The sequence below is a fragment of the Mesoplodon bidens genome, assembly GCF_964165515.1.
Source record: "Mesoplodon bidens genome assembly, chromosome: 12".
Classification (NCBI taxonomy): Eukaryota; Metazoa; Chordata; class Mammalia; order Artiodactyla; family Ziphiidae; genus Mesoplodon; species Mesoplodon bidens.
Genome location: NC_138168.1, coordinates 83100385 through 83117896, shown reverse-complemented (window position 1 = coordinate 83117896; position 17512 = coordinate 83100385).

The following is a 17512-nucleotide window of genomic DNA, read 5'->3' as shown; positions in this document are numbered from 1 at the left end:
CTGGGAAGATCCCACATGCCGCGGAGCAACTAGGCCTGTGAGCCACAACTACTGAGCCTGCGTGTCTGAAGCCTGTGCTCTGCAACAAGAGAGGCCGCGATAGTGAGAGGCCCGCGCACCGCGATGAAGAGTGGGGCCCGCTTGCCGCAACTAGAGAAAGCCCTCGCACAGAAACGAAGACCCAACACAGCCAAAAAAAGAAAAAAAGAACAGATGGAACTAACAGAAAACAAAGTGCAAGATGATAGACTTAAACCTAAGCATATTGATAAACACATTAAATATTAGCGGTCCAAACACCACACAGAGGTGGTCAGATTGAATACAAAAGTAAGACCCAACCATTTGCTGTTTGCAAGAAACACACTTTAAATATGAGGACAAAAATAGATTAAAAGCAAAAAGATGGAAAAACAATATACTAACACTAATCAAAGGAAATATGGAATAATTATATTATTATCAATAAAGTATATTTCAGAACAAAGAATATTACCAGGGAGAAAGAAGATCATTTCATAATAACAAAGGAGTCAATTTATCAAGAGGACATAAAGTCTTAAATGTAGATGCACCCAATAACAAAACTACAGAATATATGAAGCAAAAGCTAATAAAACTACAAGGAAAACTAGACAAATCCACAATTATAGCCAGACATTTTGATACTCCCCTCTCAATAACTGACAGAACAAGCAGATAGAAACTCAGTGAGGAAATAGAAAACTTGAACAACAACATCAACCACCCCTATCTAACTGATATTTATAGAATTCCAGCCTATAACAGCACTAACTTCATTATTTCCAACAGTGCACAGAGCATTTACCAAGAGAGACCATATTCTGGGCTGTAAAACAAGTCTCAATACATTTAAAATGTTGTAAGTAATACAAAGTAGATTCTGTGATTGCAATTGAATTCAATTAGAAACTAGTAACAGAAAAATCTCTGGAAAGTGCCCCAATATTTCTAAACTACATAACATACTTCTAAATAACCCATGAATCAAAGAAAAAAAATCAGAAGTGAGATCTGAAAAAAAGGAAATACAGCATGTCAATGTTTGTGGGATACAAAGTAGAACTATGGCAAAAGTTACAGCATTAAACACATATATTAGAAAAGACAAATGGTCTCAAACCAATAGCCTCAGCTTCCAGTTTAAAAGAGGAGAGAAGGAAGAACCACTACACATATATTAGAATATCCAGATTTTGAAAGAACAATATTATGTTGGTGGATATGTAGAGGAACTGGAACTCTCATGAATTGCTGGTGAAAATATGAAATGGTGTAACCACTCTGGCGGTTTCTTAAAATTTTAACCACGCACTTACAAGATGATCCAATCATTCTACCTGAGAGAACGATAAGCATATATCCATAGAAATAATTGCACAGGAATACTCACCGCAGCTTTTTTGTAAACAACCAAAAATGTTATAGACTGGTGAATGGATAAACAAATTCTAGCATATTCATATTATGGAATATTACTTACCAATAAAAACCAATGAATTACTGATACACACAGCAACATAGATAAATGTCAAAATAAATATGCTGAATGAAAAAAAACAGACCAAAAAACCCCAAAGTGTATGATTCCATTTATACAAAATGCTAGAAATAGCAAATTCATCTTCAGCGACAGAAAGTAGATCATGGTTCTGTGAGGACCAGAGGGAAAGAGAGAGAAGGAAGGGATTACCAAGGGGCACTGGGAGGGGGAGGTTGCAGGTGATGGATATGTTCACTGTCTTGATTTTGTTGGTGGTTTCATGGTTGAATACATATATAAAATGCATAAAATTTTACACTTTAAATATGTGCAGTTTATTACTTGTCAATTGTACCTAACCACCCATCTCAGCACAAAAAATTCTATCACTGCAATCTTCCTAACATGGCAATTGTAATTTTCTTTCCCATTTATCAAAAACTTAGGTTTAACACTAGGCTCAGTGTTAGGAGCAGGAAATTGAAACAAATCAAACCTGGATTAGCCTTCAGTGAGCTTTCAGTTTTGGAAAAATCATAAAGAAGCGACTTCTATGCAGGGCTTCTTAATCTATAAAATATTGTTTTTCATGACATTATCTCATTTGAGAGTGATTATGTTTAAGCTAAGGTATTAATTATGTTTCAAAGGGATATGTAAATAAAACTAAAATGGGTATTCGACCTTACCTGCAATTTTGGGAGCAGCTCACAGTCCATACAGGGCTATTGTTTCTGTGTCAGTGCAAGAGCCAGCAGTCCACACACACACACACACACACACACACACACACACATATGTACATATACAAAAATATACATGTACTTACCTATGTGTGTATCTGATTTGGATTGTGTCAGGATAGATTAACTGAACTGCATGCCCTAGAATTTCCTTCCTGGTCCACAAGAGACCATTTTGCGTGTATATACCAGACATGTAGTTACACATTTAGTACTATTGGAGAAGCTGTGCTATGAAGAACAATGACCACTAATGAGCACGCACAGTGTGCAAGCTCTGTGCTGATTGCTTTGCATACATTATATACTTTTATCCTTAAACGATTCTATGAATAGGATTATTGTCACCATTTCATATATTAGGAAAAGGCAGAAAGGTCAAGTGACTTGTCCAAGATTAGATGTTAGTAAGAGGTAAAAGGGCTTCAAACGCCAAAGCCTGTGCTGGTAGCATGTGCTATAAAACCTACACAGCAATCCAATAAGATGAAAATAAAAAACAAAACTAAAAAATAGAAATAGTAAATTACCAGGATGTAGTTAAATAACTAATTAAGGAATTTTTAAAACATGGCAATGTTAAACAAATTGAAAATCCTCCGAGATAAATAACTTCTCAAATCACATTTTAAAGATTTTAATCTCATCTGTGTAGGACTCTCTTTAATTTGCACCGAGTGTACACACTCCTAAAATATATGCCAACAACATGCAAATGTTTACTGACTTCAATAACCAAAAAAAGAGAGGAATCAGAATAGTCGCATGGATCAGAGACAGGCTGGTGGGTGCAAGGGAGGGAATTTGACAGAGGGAGAGAAAAACAGGAAGGAGAGATTGAAAGAGACTGAGTGCAAGACAGAGAGAGGCCTGAAGCCGAGGGAGAGAAATGCAAATGCTTATCGACTCTGTAATGAAAAATCTCCTTATTAAACTGTGCTTTATCTGGGAACAGTCTTCCTTTTAGGAACATATCCAAGCAGAGATAAAGGCATCTTACTATCCTCATTAAACTGTGCATGGTTTGATGCAATCAGACTTGTGTAATTTGCATATGGAGCAGTTTAATCTAGCTCATCCTGTCTTGCACCTATTGTTAATCATGCCCAGGCTTCCCTCCTCCTTCCCCCCTCCTCCTCCACTAACCCTTTGATTTAAGCAGATAAATGAATGGACATAAGGACATCAACATCTTTGTGAGTGATCATCAGCCTTGTACATTCAGAAGATCCCTTGGTTTGCTGATTATGCCTTGGTTGGCATTCCATATGTTTTTAATAGTGTCCATCTTTGCTGATTTAGAAAAGGCTGTATACAGGCAGTTTGAGATGACAGAAAATCATTATCAACACACATTGTGGGCCTAAGTCACTTGTTAGTCTTTAGTCACCATAAATAATAAGGTGGTGTTCTCACTTTATATATTGGATGGGTGCTCCTTTCAACACAGTATCTTGGAGTCAGTTTGCCAGGTTTGACTGTACAAGAGGCTTTTAAGAGGTATGAAAACTTTGTAATTGCTTCTTGGCAGTAAATAATATGTAGTTCTGAAGATGGTTGCCTTTGCAGTTTGATATTCAGTGTGTTGGTCTCTGATGAATATGAGAAGAACTATTCAAAGTCTTTGCTTTGGTCAGTCATATGGCTTTCTGTTTTTTTTTTATATCAAGGGAACAAGCCTGGAAAATGGGAAAAAGGAAGCAGTGTAAGGTTTCCTCTACCTCCTATCAACTTGACCCCATTCCCCAAATCCTGGTTCATCCTTCACCTTCACACACACTCTCCCAGTGTCAGAGGTGGGGAGGAATATAGGAGAGAAGATGGTGGACATTTTTCTCTGGAGTGAATTGCATCCACTCAGAAATCGTAGAGACCAGTTAAAGTGTCTGTGGAAGAGCCTTCCTCATTTCGTCCCAGCCATGGGATAAGATTATGTGGTTGCTTCAAAGTGAAGATCCCGCCCTCAAGAGACATGAAAGGAAATGAGCAAATATACCTCATGGCAGGGCTCTGAAGCATTTAAAAGTGTGAGTCAAATAACATTAAAAATTTTAAATAAAATCTATACAGGACTCATTACTTTGCTCTGCATACACCCACTTCAAGTCCCGTCAGGTTGGCTATTGGGTGAAGACACACTCATGTTGTAGGTTTGAGGGCAAGAGAGTCGTGGGAAACAGGGGTGACTGTGAGCCCCCTTCTGCCCATCTGAAAGAGCCTTCCTGAGAGCAGACAACCAGCCTGGACTTTGAAGAGTTGGGAAAGAATAAGAAAAGGGCAATTCCAGGCTGGGATCCCAATTCCAGTTGGGAGAAGTCATTGGTGTTAAGACATTGAATAAAACTGAGAGGGCGGGGAAGAAAGGAAGGCTGAATGGGGAAAGAGTGAGCCTTTCACAAGGGAGGTGATAAAGGTGATCTTTTCCTTAGAAAGTGAGTGAGTGTGCTACTACCCTGTGCAGTGTTTATCAATTTGCCACCTTTACTTTCTTCATTCCCCTCTGTGTCTTCAGGATGTAGAACTAAATAGAGAATACATTTGGAGTCTGAAGTTCCATACACATAGGTGTCTAAATCTGGTTCTCTGTATCCAGCCAAATAATAAATAACAACAGCAGCAATGACAGTAGACATTTATGGAACATACACTATGCACCAAGCTAAAATCTCTCCATAAATTGTCTCATTTAATTTTCCCTATTTTTACATATGATGTAACAGGCTTGGGAAGGTACTTTCGATACCTTGCTCCAGGTCACTCAGAAATGTGTTGGTTTGGCTTTCTGATATCTACCACTATTCCTCCACTTCCTGTTAGCATCTGACTTGTACTGGAGGAGAACTGCTTCATGTAGTTATTGTGGGAGAGCGATTCTTAGTGCCTCCATCTCATGCCACTTCCGATACAGAATATGTGGGGGGCAAATCCATTGTTTTGGTGTTTGTGGTACACCTGGGGAAGACCTATGACCTGAGTTCCACCTTTCAGTGCTGGGTTCCCAGAATTTGCATCCTAGTCACAAAATGAAAAGCATGTTGGGAGAAGAGATTCATCACAGTGGTGGTGCAGCCTTGTTTTTGGTCCAAGAGGCTCAGATGCTAGATTTTCTTTGTTTCTGCCTACTTTCCAACCCATCTTTGTGGCTTTCATGGATCCTGGGCACCCCAGGTATCCTTAAAATGAAGGCCCCCTTCCCAACATAGCAAGAGCACAGCTGTCACCTTGCTTCTCAAGTCCAGAGCATCACTTCATTCTCCCACCACCAAGAGTCTTCATTCTCACATTGTGCTTTGGTGATAACATTTGCTCACTTCTTTGCTGTACCCATGTAAATCCTATCCCTTTGTCAAATTTCATATCCAGTCATGATGCCTTTCCTAATTACTCTAGCCCAGGTGGACTTTCTGTCACTAAAACCGACTGTCCCCCAAGTGTGGCCCAGAAGGTTGATCATCAACACTTCTCTTTACATTCTCCATTGTAGGCATTCTAAACTCATCAATGCCTTCATTCATTCAACAATATTTTTTATGTGACAGAACTCTACTAGTTGCTAGTGACAAAGTGGGAAATACGCTTCAAACATGTGATATGTGTTTCTGAAGAGGAAGTAAGTGTGCTATGTGAAAGTGTGATGGGAAGTCTAACCTCATCCTGAGCCACAGAGGGGTCCACGAGGTGTGAGAAATCTCTAAAATGTAGTAGAGAATTGTATAAATATTTGAATTTTTCTAAAACAAGCCTTGGTAACTTCCATCAGATTCTCAGAGATCCATGACCCCCAAATATTAAGAACCAACACTCTGAATGTACATGCTTGTCTTGTCTCTCCAATTAGTGAAATCTCTGAGTTAAGGAACTGTCTTATAATTCTCTTCCGTTGCTTAGATGACCTACTCCAACAGGGCTGAGCAAATAGTAGGTTCTCAGTATATTCTTACGGATGGCTGAGAGACTCTGAGAAATGAAAACATTTGCCTCAAACTGTCGGTCAAGAGTCTCCAGAAGTAAGATGTTTTTCTAAAACTTAAAACTCAAATTTAATCTTCATGTGTGTTGCTCAAAATCATGTTCTTCAGAACTCTAGCACCTGAGATAAAATCCTGGCAGTGAAAAATAAAGATCATTTTTAACTTTTTGATCATGATTTTAGTCGGAAAGCTGTACTTTTCAGTGACAGCTTACCCCCTTTTTGGACATGAGGCTGTTGCCCCACATTTTCTGTGATCTTCCAGGGTGGGGAGCAGGTACTAGTGTTTTAATGTCATCATTGCCTCTGTCGGCCCTGCTCCCTCTATCTGCTACCAAGATGAGAAGAATACCAAATGCCTTTTCTCATTCATAATGACTGCTATCAGACCTCTGGGAGATTTGATCAAAAAACTGAGTCCTTCTGGCCAGACCAGGAATCTGGAAATTAACTTCTTATAGTTTCAAGAAACCCTGCAATGAAAGAAGATGTTAGGAGAACAAGTGGCAGCCAGGTCAGAATCAATATTTATTGGCTTATTAAAGGAAAGGGGGTGTTGGAAACAAGTGTCTCTCCACATGAGTGGGCCGGAGAATATGAGTCTGTATATGCCAACTGCTGCCTGCCTGTGAATACCAACTGTTAGGGTCAAGCATTCTCATTTTTCTTATATTTACAGCCTTTGAAGTTTCTCATTTAACATGCCACAGGGCTTGCATGCTAGCCATTCAGGTGTTAACGCAGCAATTATTACCCAAGAAATTATTCCTAGTTTTTGTTTCATCTCTCTCTTCGTCCTACCCTTTCCCCACATGCTTGTCTTTTCTCTCTTCCTGCATTTAATCTCTGTGGGGGACAGTCCAGTAGAATTTTAATCTTCAAAGGCAGTCCATCTCTGTGTCTCAGAAGTCGCGGATGTGCTCGTGAATCAGTCTTTCACTCCATTAAGACACAGAGATGCATAGACACGAGGGTTCCAATGAGAGCAACTTCCCACGGAATGTGAGGAGGCATGGGAGGGTGCTCTGCCCACCCCACCCACCCTTCTTGTTTTTGTCTTTCCTTCCATCACCAATAAAAGTATCCTCCATTATTGCTGATACTAGAAATTTCTCCTGTAAGATTTCCTCCTTTGGATCAAAGTACTCTCTAGGGCAGAGCCGGATTATATTCTAAACCTTATGTGAACCCGAGACTACCTGATTAATTCATGCAATTTCAAATATTTGAGATCATTTTTACTGAGCAGCTATTGTGTACCTGACACTGTGCCATGTGCTAGGTCAATACATATCATTTTCTCAAAAACCCTAGGTAGCAGGCTGCCTCATTACATCAATTCCACAGTTGGCTCAAAAATCTTTCTGAAGGTTGTTTAGTTGACAAGCAACATGACCTGAATTTGAAGTCAGTCTAACCTGGCTTCAGATTTAAAGCCTTTCCATATAAAAAGTGAAATAAAACTACAATCACTACATATAAGATACTTAGATAAAAATATTAATCCCTTCATACATCTATTCCCTGAAATTTATATTAGGGCAGACTATCATAAACTATAATACCTGAATACCCTTGGGGAATAGGGGATGGAGAGATTCAATCATTCAATAATACTGAGTGCCTACTACGTGTCAGGAACCTTTCTAGTTGCTGGGGATATAGCAGTCAATTAAACAAAGATTTCAAGTCTCTTCTATTTTAGTCGGGGTAAGTAATTTTAGATGGTGTGTTAGAAGGTTATTAGTGCTAGGAAAAACATAAATCATGGATGGGAAATGAAGCAAGGAGGATGGGTGGATTGTAATTATAAATTAGGGGTCAGAAGCCATGTAGCCTTTACTAGAAGGTGACAGTTGAGCAAATATGTGAAGAATATGTAGGAATGAGATATGGGCAGAGAGTTCCAGGCAAAGGAAATAGCTGCTACAAGACCTAGAGACAGGATTTTACCAGGTGTGTTCCAGAAACAAGGAGGCCAGTGTGACAGGCAGAGCTGAGTGACTGAGCAACAGGGAAGAGATAATATGAAGATGAGATCAGTGAATTAATGGTGAATGGGGAAAATTACTTGTTGCTTGTAGGTCTTAGAGAAGATTTTGGTTTCTAATCTGAATGAGATGGGAAATAATTGCTGGATTTTAAACAGAGGAATGACTTGATCTGAGTTACCTTATAATAGAATTACTCATTTGCTCTATTGACCAGAGTCTGTGGAGAGGAAAGATGGAAGCACAAAAATCTGTCAGAAGGCGACTGCAGTAACTCAGAGGAGACATGATATTAGCTCAGAAAAGGTGTTAGTGGTGGAGATAGGGGCAAGTGATTTTATTCTTTATATACTTTTAAGGTAAAACTAATGGCATTGTTAGCTGACTGCACGTGGAAGGTGAGAGAAAGAGAGGAGTCAAGGTTAACCCCATGATTTTTGGGCTGAACATCTAGAAGAATGAAGTAGTCCTTACTGAGATGCTGAGGACTTAAATAGGGATGTCAGGAGTTTAGTTTTTGACATGTAAAATCTGTGATACTCTTAGATATCCAAATACTAATAGACAGATAAATATCTGAGTCTGAAGTTCAAGGGAACTATCTCAGCTAGTGATAAAAACAATTTGGCGTTCATTAGCATATATACAGTATTTAAAGTAAAGTTATTGATAAAGAAGAAGTTCAAGAATTGAATCTTGGAATACACCAAAAATAAGAGGTTAGAGAGATGTTTGGAGAGATGTGGAGAAAAAAAGCAAAGGCCAGTGGGGTATTAGATAAAACAAGACAGTCTGGTATCATGGAAGCTAAGTGAGGAAATTATTTCAAGGAGGAGGAGGTACAGAAAGGTCAAATAAGATGGAAACTGAGAATTGATGATTGGATTTAGCTATGTGGAAGTCTCTGTTGACACTGACAAGAGCAACTCAAGTGGAGTGGAGTGCCTTAGGTGAAAACTGCCTGCTGTGATTTTAAGAGAGAATGAGAGAGGAGGAATTAGACACAGTAAGTACAGACAGGTCTAACAAGGATTTTTACTGTGAAAGAGAGCCTAGAAGTAGCACATAGAGAGGAAAGTGGGGTTTTTTGGGTTTTATTCAAGATGGTAGAAGTAACAGAATGTTTTTTCTTCATCATGTCACTTACCTATTGAGTCCTTTGTGAGTGTGATTCCAGTGCCCCCTGTTATTACTCTGGTTAACTGGTCAACTTTGACTTTGTATCTGTTTGGAAAGGTTTCCAAAAATTCTGTGGGCTTTGCTGGTGGACCACAATCTTTGTGACTTCTGGTATTAGCATCATAGAATGATGCTACACAATGCTATGAGACTAGATATCAATATAGGATATCAATATATATATATATAGATATAGATATAGATATAGATATAAAGATATATAGATATCAATTATAAGAAAAAGTCTGTAAAAAATACAAACACATAGCGGCTAAACAATACACTACTAAATAACCAAGAGATCACTGAAGAGATCAAAGAAGAAATCAAAAAATACCTAGAAACAAATGACAATGAAAACACGACAACCCAAAACCTATGGGATGCAGAAAAAGCAGTTCTGAGAGGGGAGTTTATAACAATACAATCCTATGGCAAGAAACAAGAAACATCTCAAATAAACAACCTAACCTTACACCTAAAGCAATTAGAGAAAGAAGAAGAAAAAAACCCCAAAGTTAGGAGAAGGAAAGAAATCATAAAGATTAGATCAGAAATAAATGAAATAGAAACAAAGAAAACAATAGCAAAGATCAATAAAACTGAAAGCTGGTTCTTTGAAAAGATAAACAAAATTGATAAAACATTAGCCAGACTCATCAAGAAAAAATGGAGAAGACTCAAATCAACAGAATTAGAAATGAAAAAGAAGTAACAACTGACACTACAGAAATACAAAGGATCATGAGAGATTACTACAAGCAACTATATGCCAATAAAATGGACAACCTGGAAGAAATGGACAAATACTTAGAAAAGCACAACCTTCCTAGACTGAACCAGGAAGAAATAGAAAATAAACAGACCAATCACAAGCACTGAAATTGAAACAGTGTTTAAAAATCTTTCAACAAATAAAAGCCCAAGACCAGATGGCTTCACAGGCAAATTCTATCAAACATTTAGAGAAGAGCTAACACCTATCCTTCTCAAACTCATCCAAAATATAGCAGAAGGAGGAACACTCCCAAACTCATTCTACGAGGTCACCAAAACCAGACAAAGATACTACAAAGAAAGAAAACTACAGGCCAATATCACTGATGAACATAGATGCAAAAATCCTCAACAAAATACTAACAAACAGAATCCAACAGTAAATTAAAAGGATCATACACCATGATTAAGTGGGGTTTATTGCAGGAATGCAAGGATTCTTCAATATATGCAAATCAATCAATGTGTTAAACCATATTAACAAACTGAAGGAGAAAAACCATGTGATCATCTCAATACATGCAGAAAAAGCTTTCGACAAAATTCAGCACCGATTTATGATAAAAGCCCTCCAGAAAGTAGGCATAGAGGGAACTTACATCAACATAATAAAGGCCATATATGACAAACCCACATCCAACATCATTCTCAATGGTGAAAAATTGATACCATTTCCACTAAGATCAGGAACAAGACAAGGTTTTCCATTCTCACCACTATTATTCAACATAGTTTCGGAAGTTTTAACCACAGCAATCAGAGAAGAAAAAGAAATAAAAGGACTCCAAATCGGAAAAGGAGAAATAAAGCTGTCACTGTTTGCAGATGACATGATACTATACATAGAGAATCCTAAAGATGCTACCAGAAAGCCAGTAGAGCTACTCAATGAATTTGGTAAAGTAGCAGGACACAAAATTCATGCACAGAAATCTCTTGCATTCCTATACACTATGATGAAAAATGTGAAAGAGAAATTAAGAAAACACTCCCATTTACCACTGCAACAAAAAGAATAAAATACCTAGAATAAACCTATCCAAGGAGACAAAAGACTTGTATGCAGAAAACTATAAAACACTGGTGAAAGAAGTTAAAGATGATACAAACAGATGGAGAGATATACCGTGTTCTTGAACTGGAAGAATCAAAATTGTGAAAATGACTATATTACCAAAAACAATCTACAGATTCAGTGCAATCCCTATCAAACTACCAATGGCATTTTTCACAAAACTAGAACAAAAAATTTCACAATTTGTATGGAAACACAAAAGACCCCAAATAGTCAAAGCAATCTTGAGGAAAAAAAAGCTGGAGGAATCAGGCTCCCTGACTTCAGACTATACTACAAAGCTACAGTCATCAAGACAGTATGATACTGGCACAAAAACAGAAATATAGATCAATGGAACAGGATAGAAAGCCCAGAGATAAACCCCCACACACATGGTCACCTTATCTTTGATAAAGGAGGCAAGAATTTACAGTGGAGGGCTTCCCTGGTGGCGCAGTGGTTGAGAGTCTGCCTGCCGATGCAGGGGACACGGGTTCATGCCCCGGTCCGGGAAGATCCCACATGCCGCGGAGCGGCTAGGCCCGTGAGCCATGGCCGCTGAGCCTGTGCGTCCGGAGCCTGTGCTCCGCAATGAGAGAGGCCACAATAGCGAGAGGCCTGCGTACCGCAAAAAAAAAAAAAAAAAAAGAATTTACAGTGGAGAAAAGACAGCCTCTTCAATAAGTGGTGCTAGGAAAACTGGACAGCTACATGTAAAAGAATGAAATTAGAACATTCCCTAACACCATACACAAAAATAAACTCGAAATGGATTAAAGACCTAAATGTAAAGCCAGACATTATAAAACTCTTAGAGGAAAACATACGAAGAACACTCTATGACATAAATGACAGCAAGATTTTTTTGACCCATCTCCTAGAGAAATGGTAATAAAAACAAAAATAAACAAATGGGACCTAATGAAACTTAAAAGCTTTTGCACAGCTAAGGAAACCATAAACAAGACGAAAAGACAACCCTCAGAATGGGAGAAAATATTTGCAAATGAAGCAACTGACAAAGGATTAATTTCCAAAATATACAAGCAGCTCATGCAGCTCAATATCAAAACAAACAAACAACCCAATCCAAAAATGGCAGAAGACCTAAATAGACATTTCTCCAAAGAAGATATACAGATTGCCAACAAACACATAAAAGGATGCTCAATGTCACTGATCATTAGAGAAATGCAAGTCAAAACTACAATGAGATATCACCTCATACCAGTCAGAATGGCTATCATCAAAAAATCTAGAAACAATAAATCCTGGAGAGGGTGTGGAGAAAAGGGAACCCTCCTACAGTGTTGGTGGGAATGTAAATTGATACAGCCACTATGGCGAACCATATGAAGATTCCTTAAAAAACTACAAATAGAACTACCATATGACCCAGCAATCCCACTACTGGGCATATACCCTGAGAAAACCATAATTCAAAAAGATACATGCACCACAATGTTCATTGCAGCACTATTTACGATAGCCAGGACATGGAAGCAACCTAAGTGTCCATTGACAGATGAATTGATAAAGAAAATGTGGCACATATATAAAATGGAATATTACTCAGCCATAAAAAGAAACGAAATTGAGTTGTTTGTAGTGAGGTGGATGGACCTAGAGTCTGTCATACAGAGTGAAGTAAGTCAGAAAAAGAAAAACGAATACCGTATGCTAACACATATATATGGAATCTCAAAAAAAAAAAAGGTTCTGAAGAACCTAGGGGCAGGACAGGAATAAAGACATAGAGAATGGACTTAAGGACAAGGGGAGGGCGAAGGGTAAGCTGGGACGAAGTGAGAGAGTGGCATGGACATATATACACTACCAAATGTAAAATAGATAGCTAGTGGGAAGCAGCCGCATAGCACAGGGAGATCAGCTCCCTGTGGTCAGCTTTGTGACCACCTAGAGGGGTGGGATAGGGAGGGTGGGAGGGAGATGCAAGAGGGAGGAGATATGGGGATATAAGTATACGTATAACTGCTTCACTTTGTTATAAAGCAGCAACTAACACAACAATGTAAAGCAACTATATTCCATAAAGATGTTTAAAAAACCCCAAAAAACTGGAGGAGCCTTAGCAAATGTCTGGCCTCTTCTTGCCAGTAAGACAACAGAAACCCAGAGAAGAAAAGTGATTTGCATAAAGCTATCTAATTTGGGGTAGAAGTGAGGCTGGTACCCAGATTTGAATCTTCTGCCCACTGCTCCTCCTGGCACATCTCTCAGCTGGTTCCTTGGATTCAAGACAACTGCACAACTTCTCTCAACTGTGAAGTAAGAAGTGGCTCTTGTGATGAATTTTGCAATGTTTCTTCATGCCAAATAAGCCATGCTGATACGAAATCGATTTCCTTGCTTGCCAATGCTCAAATAAGGAGGGATTTAACTCATGACACCTTGAGAGAACTATCCGAAATGCCAGGTTTAAGATTTCATGACTAATCAGGACAATCCGGGCAATAGTGAAAGTTTTCAAGTTGTCAATCACAATCAGACCCCTTTTCCTTTTTATGACATGGCATGTTATAAGGCTACACCATAAAGTTAAGAACTGTACTTCTAATGTGCCTATTGGCCACTCACATGACTGGCAATGTGAATTCTAGACCTTCCATTAGACCGATTATTGTTAAATGTGAAAAGTAGGAGAGTAGCATACTCTCCACTATGTAATAATTTTAATTCCCCAGCAATAATGGTGCAACTACATGGGAGATAACAATATGACAGAGAAACAATTATGAGGGTAAGTCGTGAAAAACACTTCTGCTTAGTATCCTATAATTATGCAGTTAATTTTTGTTGTCACTATGAAAGGATTAACATTTCCTGTGATATACTATTTTCTTCAGCCCATAGTGTAGTTCTTTACTTGCTTCAACAAGTTGGGATTTGTGTGACCTGAAGCGTGGGAGGATGGAGCCATGAGTTGTTCCCTGAGTGTAATGACCAATTATCTGATGGGACTTGACTCCATTAATGAACACTCTGAAATGAACCACAGGCAGGTCAACTGAAATGCAAAGTTTCCAGGGGAGTGCAGCTTAGAAGCTTAAGTAGAATGAGTGAGCATGGTTTAATTGGCTAGTGTAGACATTTGATGGTGATTTGGTCTCAAGTGAGTCTGGCTGTGAATCTAAACCTTGGGAAGGAGCACCCACCCTATTTTGTTGCTATGGTGTGCACATCTGGGGCGTCTCTGTTAAAGCAAACCTCAATTTTCAGCTTCACCATGAACATGTGGTTCTCGTTAGAAACATCTACAGATCCAGGGATACCCGTGTGTGTGTGTGTGTGTGTGTGTGTGTGTGTGTGTAGGAATACATGCACCCACATGGGAGTTGGTTGGTTTTGTGGGGAGGAATAGAGTTGGAGGAAAGGCAGTCATTTGAACTACAATATTACATGAAGGAATGCAACCTTATAGATTATGGGATGGGAGTTGAAGGATGGTTGTTCTCCCACCCAAACCTCTGAGAAGGTTTTATCACAAAAGATCTCTGAAGTACCTGGAAGACATATTGGAGGGACAAACCCACCAGAGCCCTTTACTTTTCCTTCCTGCCTCATACTATACGCCTAAGAGAAGGCCAGAAAGAATGGTTTCTTTATAAACGCCTGTTGCTCAGACATTCCAATGCATTCTCTGAATGATGCCGTCTTTTCTCTCTCTGTGTAAGAGCTTTGGCAAGATGTCACTGTGCTCACTGGGGGTTCTCAGAAGATATTTGGATGTGCTGATCATGCCTCCTGTATGTGGGAGGTCACGTACTCTTAAATTTACCTAACTCCCTCTGACATGTTGAACTAACTAATAAAACAGTGTTGCTAATGCATTTTGTATTTGGCAATAGACATTGTGCAAGGAACTGGGCTTCTGTTCTAACTTATACCAAGTAGTGACTTGGAATACCCTAAGGGAAGAGGGCATGCTCTTCTGGGTCACACAGGATAAGCTAATATATTCTATAATTAGTTCCAGTATCTTCCAAAATTCCTGATTGACTTTAACAGGAGTACTTAGAAAGGAAGGAAGAGGTGAACACCTTCTTGGAACTAGTGATTGTTTTGCCTTAGAAATTAGAAATAAGAAACTATAAATAGAAACAAGAAATTATGAATAGAAATAACAAAGATGATTAATTGATGTTAAGAAAAAGGCTTTATGCTGTTTTGGAGACAAAGGCACTCCATAATTTTCAATCTGTTCAGTAAGTTACTAGGGCAACTGTTCAGAGGCCTGGGTCTTGTGCTTCAGTGACTGGGATGGAATATGTGCGTCTTGCTGAGGAATTTAATCATGGTATCGCAAAGAAGTGACTTCTCGAAAAAGAGAATCGAAGGAGTCTTTCTCAGATTGCAATGAGACTGACTAGCGTGTTGGTTTGAGTATCAAGGCATCATTTCATCACTAATTAATTTGAAAGATATTTTTGTTAAGCCATTGTGCTAGGTGTTAGGGCTACACAAAGATCATAATGATAGGCCTTTGCATGCAAGGAGCTTACAGTCCAGAGAAGAAAGCAGGCATTGCACATAGGGTATTTTTAGAATTTTAGCATAAGGCAAAAATAAGTGACCTAAAAGGTGTAAATGGAAAGCAATGCAAATGAGGCACTAGCCAAGTTTTCCTTGAGTGCCTGTGGGTACGTATAGGACATGGTCCTCATGCTTTCAAAAAGCACGACCCGGTTGCAGCAATGATATCATTTTACCCATCTAAAGCAGGATGAGGCAGCTGGCAATAGTGATAATCACAGAGAGTATTCATAAAAAAAGATGTCCATTCCAGCTGGGGTGATCAGAGAAGGCTTTATCGCTGAGGAAGGGTTTGAGTCTACTCATGAAATGTATCTTTTTGGACAGATGAAGGCGACAGAATAAGGGGCATCTCAAGCGGGTGAAAGAGTTGGTGGCAGGAAAGTTCTGGAATTGGGAAAGCGTAAGGCATATTCTGGGCTCAGTGTGTAGGGTTCCCATAAGGAACCGCCCTGAAGTGCTGGTCTAGGTGACTCTGAAAACTTTCTAGTGTGATGGTAGATTCTGCAGGTCCCCTGCAAAAGTGGGCACTTTTTCAAGAGTCCCAGGGTTCTGTTTACCAGACAGGTCTTTCCTGTCTGCAAAGGAAGGTTTGTTTAGATGAGGGAATGAAGAAAGGTGAGATGGTCGGTGGATTGGGGTCAGATCGCAGAGCCCTGAGTGACAGGCTGAGGCTTTTGGTAAAGGAGGTGCCGTCAGCTCTTTCTAGAAGCCACTCTGGGACTCCTTCTGTTGGTCAAGATAGGTCTGGCAGAAGGAGTGGTAATTTGCAGGTAATGGAACTCATGACCCAGCCCTGGGAAGCTGGGGGAGATATCTGGAGCACTGAGTGGCCTCTTAAAGTGGGTGTCAGGGTGACTCAGCCCCCGTGAGCCTTCTTGTGTTTGCTGCAGGGGATCTGAGCTGCTTGCTTAGCCAGTGGCCCTCACCCAGTTTCTCTGGGACCTGAGGGATCACATTTATAGTCACTGTGGACCACAGTGGGGCACCTGGGAAGGGGTGAACACTTGGGCCAGCCCAGTGTTTTGTTAGAACCAGCCAGGTAGTGGGCATAACATCTTACCTTGGTTCCTTTATGTTCTCTTCCTTCACCTCAAGCCTCATTTCCCAGCCCCTTTGTCGGCCTCTATCCGTTTCTCTTCATAACAGCCCACATACAATTGCACGGAGTCCCCCCTCTCCATCCCTAATACAGTGAATGCTGCGGTCCGTTCAGATAAGAGCACCCGCTGGATAAAGTGGCAATATTTTCAGTCCTGGCAAACACCATCATAAGTTCAGTTTATTAATATTGCAACAGTTGCACTAAATGAGATCACTTGGCTAACAAAACATTTATCAACAAAACGCTGCCACCTACTGAAGGTTTGCAAACAGCCCAGATGATTGGATAAGATCACAAATTCACTCTGTCACAAGTTTGTGGTCTTTTCTGAAATTGTTGTGAAAAAAGAATGATAACCAGTGAAACCAGACAAGGCATCTCTTTCATACAGTCTGTTTAGAAAGTGTCAGGGTAAATCCTGCAGAGAGGCAGCCAGACAGAGAAGGGGGTTTGGGGGTCATTGATGTTTAGTTTATTACGGAATTTTCCAGCAGGGTTCGGGATGCTCCCAAACGACTTCTAGAAAGGGGTGTGCCTATTAGGATCACATTCTTGACAAACTGATGTGCAATACCGATGTTCAACGTGCAGTGAAGGCACATGAGAACAACTTGGTTTTAATTTTTATTCTC